Here is a 6,397-nt window from a genome sequence, read left to right on the forward strand (position 1 = left end):
TCAGGCTTGATGGTGGGAGCTGAAGCAGCCATCTCAGCCCATGAGACAGAAGAGAAGAGAGAGGAGAAATGATGTTGAAGGAGCCGGGGTCCCTGATGCTGTGGGAGGTGCCCTCCCAGCCCTGAACTGTGTGTCTGGAGTTGTCAGTGAGGCAGAATCAAATGTGGCTCCGTGCTTAAGTCACTATTGTTTTCATCTGTTGCAGTGGCAAACTTCTATCCTAAGGTAGCTGCCCAAGGTAGTGCCGATGGCTGTGGTAGGCTGAATAATGAGCTCCCAAGCATATCTGTATCCTAATCTCCAGAACCTGTGAATATGTTACCTTCCATTTTTTTTCCAGGAGGCTGCAACCAAGCAGATTGAACTCCCATCCCCATCCCAGACCTTAAAGATAATAAAAGCAATAATGAAAACAACTTCACAAGTAGAAAATCAATGCGTGTCAAGCAACCACCATTGTAATTATCATAGGCAAGAATCACTAATGGATGGATGGTAAAATTAGTTAAGTAAAAATATGATGGGAAACAGGATATTTATTTGCAGAATCCCAAAGCATCCCCCCACAAGATACTAATTAAAAAGGAGAAAATAATACTTCCATAGATTACAATGGAGAAACCTGGCAGGTCCCACCTTATTCAAGTGATCAAAGTGGACGTCACCAGGAGGGGCACATTAACCTTATTCACATGTTGACACCATGCACTGAGAAGGACATACATCACGGTTACGGTATTCTTTAAAAAAAAAAAAAAAGGCGTCATCTGAATCTAATCGTGGGGAAACATTGGACAAACGTAAATTTGGGACAGTCTATAAAATATCTAGCTTGTGCTTTCAAAGGTGTCAATTTCATGAAGATACCGGAAAACTGAGGATCTGTCACAGAGTAGAAGAACAGAAAGAGGCCTCACAACTAAAGAAACTGGACCAGATCCTGCACGAGAAAAAGAAAACCACAAAACATTGGCTAGGACGTTTTGTGAAATTCAAGGTCTACAGCTTAGTTTGACAGTGTGGTCCAATGGTGACCTACTGATTCTGGTCACTGAGCTGTGATCATGTCAGATGTTAACATTTGATAATGTTGAGTGAGGGCACATGGGAATTCTTCTGGCAACTTGTCTGTGGGTCTGCAATTATTTTAAAGAGTTGTTTAAAAAAACTTCATAGTTTGCTGAATATTTTCATGTGGTTAATTCGATGAGATCCTAATGATAGCCTCACAGGGTGGTGGTATCTAAATTTACATATGAGGAAATTGGGGATCAGGAGGTAAATGAATCGTCACCAGCTGGTGGGTGGTGTATGACCCTGAGACAAACCTGAACTTCCTATTCCTATTTCCAAACCCTATTTGCCTTTCCCATTAAGAAAAACTGGATTTTACTTAATATCAAGCACTATACTTTTTTTAAATGTTTATTTGTTCATTTTGAGAGAGAGAGAGGGAGAGAGAGCAAGACTGAGCCCAAGTCGGGGAGGGGCAGAGCGAGAGGGAGACAGAGAATCCCAGGCGGGCTCCACACTGTCAGGGCAGAGCTCGGCTTGGGACTCAAGCTCACCAACCGTGAGATCATGACCTGAGACAGGATCGAGAGAGTCAAACGCTGAAGTCTGAGCATCATCTGAATCTAATCATCGATTAGGTGCCCCTCAAACACTATAGCTTTTTAATCCCCAGCAGGCAACCTGTGGAGAGCCCTGAGCCTTAACCAGGATGTAGTTGACAGTCTCGCTTTGGGGACACTCGTTCCGTCTGCCTCCCCCCCCCCCCCCCCCCCCCCCGCCCCGCTGCTGTACACATGGCATCGTCAACCGTCCCAGACAGACTGAGGCCCTGCCAGCCCCTGTATTCACCAGTGATCCCACCTTTCCAAGGGCTGAGACGGGGCCTCCTTCTGCCACCCGCAAATAGTGCCAAACAATGCAGTGAGAATAAAAGGCATCGGGAGCAGAAAGAGTGTCTACAATGTTCTTAGCTGGGAGTTGAATTCACCAGGGACCTTGGATCCTTGCAATTCTGGTTACAGGTGGATTGACTGCAGGTCCCAATCCGCAAGGGAACTGTAGACAGGTGGAGCAGTGCTGCGAGTAAGGGCCCTTGGGTTTGGAGCAGAGGTTTTCGGGGATTTCTAGTCCTGGTTTCTAAGACTGACTTGGTTTTCTCCGGTTGTCCTGGAGCAATTATTAATTGTTCCTCCTTTCACACTCAGGACTGTCCTGGTTAGGACGATAACAATGTGGTTATCCAATTTAGAGATTATCTAGCTGAAACTCTTCATTTTCAAGAATAAAATGGAGGCCCGGAGAGGTGAGCGAACTAGCTCAAGGCCACACGGCATTCAGGGGCAGTGGTATCATTCCCATGGGTGACCGATTCCAACTAATTTGATTGGGGCTTTGGTGGTGGCCTCTTCCCAACCCAGTTCTCAGTTCACTCTCTGGGGCTTTTCTCTGGGGCTTGGCGTCTTTCCGTATGGAAGGAGTTGCCTGATGTCCATCATCTCTCTCAGGATGGCCGCCTGCAGTGGCCCCCTACTCGGTCTTGCCATGCCCTTCTCTTGTCCATTCTCACGCCTCTCCAATGTCTCGTGCCAGCCAATGGGCTCTTCAAAATAGAAATCTGATCGTGTCCTCTGCCTGCTAAACGCTCCACCCATGGCAACCTTCCTAGCCACGAGGCCTTCCATGACCCGACCCCTCTTACAAACTGCCCCCCAGTCTCATCTCCCACCTCTCTCCCCACTCTCCCGCACGTGCCCTCAGCCATACTGGCTTCTGGTTGTAGTTGTTCCTCAAAACAGCCATGCTCCCTCCTGGCACATGTTTTTCTCTTGGCCTGGAACGTTCTTCCATCTTTTTCCCTTTTGCTTGAAGGTACAACTTAACGTCCGACTCACTGCTCACTGGAATGCAAGCCCCAGGAGGGCAGAGTTGTGTCTTCTGTGTTTCACAGCCACATCTCTGGTGCCTCCCAGGTGCCCACCACAAGAGGGTGGCCAAGAAAGATGACCCACGCTAGTGAATTCATGGCGGTTCTGACAATCTCATTCAATGGAGTCGATCAGAAACCATCAGGCCACCCAGGCCCCAGGGATACAGAGTTCTCCAGATCTGATTCCCTAGCATTTTCTTCTATTAGTTCTAAATGGAACTAGAAGGAGGAACCTGACAGAATATGTTCTATGCAAAATGAAACATCCTGAATCCAATATCTCAGCACACTGCCCTCATCTTGAAGCTGTACTTGCCCCTGTCCTTTTTACAACCTACATATTGACAGAACTGATGATCCTGGGGCACCTGGGTGGCTCTGTCAGTTAAGTGTCCCACTTCAGCTCAGGTCACGATCTCATGGTTCACGAGTTTGAGCCCCGCATCAGGCTCTGTGCTGACGGCTCGGAGCCTGGAGCCTGCTTCGGGTTCTGTGTCTCCCTCTCTCTCTCTGCCCCTCCCCCACTCAGGCTTTGATTCTGTCTCTCTCTCAAAAATAAACATTAAAAAATTAAAAAAAAAAAGTGATGATCCTGTCAATCCCCCCAAACAAAAACAAAAAGAAACAGATAAAAACAAACATAGAACAAGGCCATATGACAAAACTCCACTGGACTTCTGATGTCAGCTCTTCAAACCCCTTCACTATGCCTATGGGGAAGGTAAGGAAGGTCTCAGAGTGGGTAGCAGGTTGCCTTTTAGGATTGGGGCATGGGCCCCTGGCCTCTTGCCTGCCACGCTTTTGGTGCCCAGCATCGGGGCATTTCCTAGAGAAGAACACACCCCAGTGCCAGAGGCTGGGCTTCTGCCCTGGGAGACCCATTGGGTACCAGTACCCATTCTCAAGCTGGGATCTAATGAAGCTGTCATCAGCTCCCATGAGATTCCCACATGGACTCCAGCTCAGTGCTTCTCAAAGGTAACGTGCACACATATCCCCCACGGAGCTTGTCAAAAAGCAGATTCTGCCGCAAGGTGGGTGTCGGGGGTGGCTGGTGGGGCCTGAGACCCTGCCTTCCTGACACACACCCAGGGGGATGGTGATGCCGTTGGTGCCTGGGACACCCTGTGAGTGGTATGGCTATAGCTCAGGAGTCAGCCCTTTCCTATAAAGGGCCAGAGACTAAATCTTTTTTTTTTATTATTTTTTTAAATGTTTATTTTTGACAGAGAGAGAGAGAGAGAGAGAGAGAGAGACAGAGCATGAGTGAGGGAGGGGCATAGAGAGAAGGAGACACAGAATCCAAAGCAGGCTCCAGGCTCCAAGCTATAAGCACAGAGCCGGACGTGAGGCTTGAACTCACGAACCATGAGATCATGACCTGAGCTGAAGTTGGACGCTCAACCAACCGAGCCACCCAGGCGCCCCCAGAGACTAAATCTTTTAGGTTTTGCAGGTCAAGAGGCAAAATGGAGACTTTTACCTAGGTATTTTTATAACAAAAGAGAAAACAAATTTCCACACTTTTTTATTGATAGAATTCAAAATATAATTATGGTAATTATATCATGCAGATTTGTTATGTTTTTGTTTTGTCTTTGTTTGTTGCTTGTAATATGGGTCTACTAGTGAAAAGACTGGAAGTCCTTTTGGGAAAAGATAACATTTCACGTAACCGGGGTTCAAAGTTGGCACTCCGTATCATCAAACTGATTGCAAATGTTTATCCATAAAAAACATTTTTAGCTCAAGGGCCATAACAGAAAACAGGTGACAGGCTGGATGTGGTCCACAGGCTATAGTTTACTAACCCTGGCTCAACCATCCAGGATGTCGAAACCATCCAGGGAGATTCTCCCCCTCTCTTCCCATCTTGGACAAAGAACAGAGATTCAGGGGCCTGGCCTCATGGGGAGTTTTACACCCTGTCAGCAGTTCCCATGCCTTCTCATACCTCAGTTTACCTAAGGAAACTCTGGATAAGGTCATACAGCAGAAACAATTATCCTGCCTCTTGCCTCTGAATGAACTTCTGTTTTGACGTTTGCAAAGTCAGACCATGTGAGCCCGGTTCCCTGATGCTGGTTGACCTTGAGGCCGCCCATGTGTTACCCTTGAGTGAGGCACATTCACAGACAGGGCGGTGTTGCTGCTGCCCGACTTGTTCCTCCCAATGATCTGTGAACTCTCAGACCTCAGTGATCCCGGGTCAGCCCAGAAAGCTGGTGCTCACGGGCCATGACAGGGTCAGAGAGGTCGCTGGGGGTTGAGGCTCAGGTGCTTCAGGGGCATCTCTTCCCCTCCCGTGCCCTGCTGGTGGTACTTTTTCTGGTCATTTCCAGCAGTGTCCTGGGAGTCTCTGTCCTCCTCCTCATGTGGGTCAGGGCTGAGGTGAGGTCACTCCTCTGGTCCAGCTTCTGCCATGAAGTGATGGGCTAGGGGAGATCCCAGCCCTCTCGCCCCACACCTAACCAAGTCATACAGGTGCAAACACCTGAGCCAGGTACACTCCCAGCTCAGTTACTGACTAGCTGTCTACTCCTTCCATCATTTACGCTTCTCATCACTCAGCACCAGATACCGGCGGTGAGTGATTTGACCAGCCGGAGCCCCTTCCCCACGGTCAAGCGGAACCCTTCGGCTGAATTCAAAATGTTGCCACAAACGAGGGACCGTTTACAAAGGCTGCGGCGGAGCAGGAAAACCACTGCAAGCAGGTTTTCAGCATGAAGAATGTAGACTCACCTTTTCATACCAGCTCCCTCCACCCCTTTATTATCTAACACTAGATTTTACAGAAAACAAGAAACATAAGCCCTGGGAAGTGAAAGACAACAAACGTTGTTTCAAGTGCATTTCTGAACCAGCAGGGGAGGTTAGCTTTTGTCTTCAAGAAATAGATCCAGTTAAGTTTCTCAGGATCCACATAAGAGTGAAAACCTATGGTATCTGTCTTTCTCTGTATGACTTATTTCACTTAGCATCACACTCTCCGGTTCCATCCACGATGCTACAAAGGGCCATATTTCATTCTTTCTCATTGCCACATAGTACTCCATTGTGTATATAAGCCACAATTTCTTTATCCATTCATCAGTTGATGGACATTTAGGCTCTTTCCATAATTTGGCTATTGTTGAGAGTGCTGCTATAAACATTGGGGTACAAGTGCCCCTATGCATCAGTACTCCTGTATCCCTTGGGTAAATTCCTAGCAGTGCTACTGCTGGGTCATAGGGTAGGTCTATTTTTAATTTTTTGAGGAACCTCCACACTGTTTTCCATATGTTTTCACTCTTATGTGGATCCTGAGAAACTTAACAGGAACCCATGGGGGCGGGGAAGGGAAAAAAAAAAAAGAGAGAGGTTAGAGTGGGAGAGAGCCAAAGCATAAGAGACTCTTAAAAAATGAGAAGAAACTGAGGGCTGATGGGGGATGGGAGGGAGGGTGGGTTA

The sequence above is a fragment of the Panthera uncia genome (assembly GCF_023721935.1).
Source record: "Panthera uncia isolate 11264 chromosome D3 unlocalized genomic scaffold, Puncia_PCG_1.0 HiC_scaffold_8, whole genome shotgun sequence".
NCBI lineage: Eukaryota > Metazoa > Chordata > Mammalia > Carnivora > Felidae > Panthera > Panthera uncia.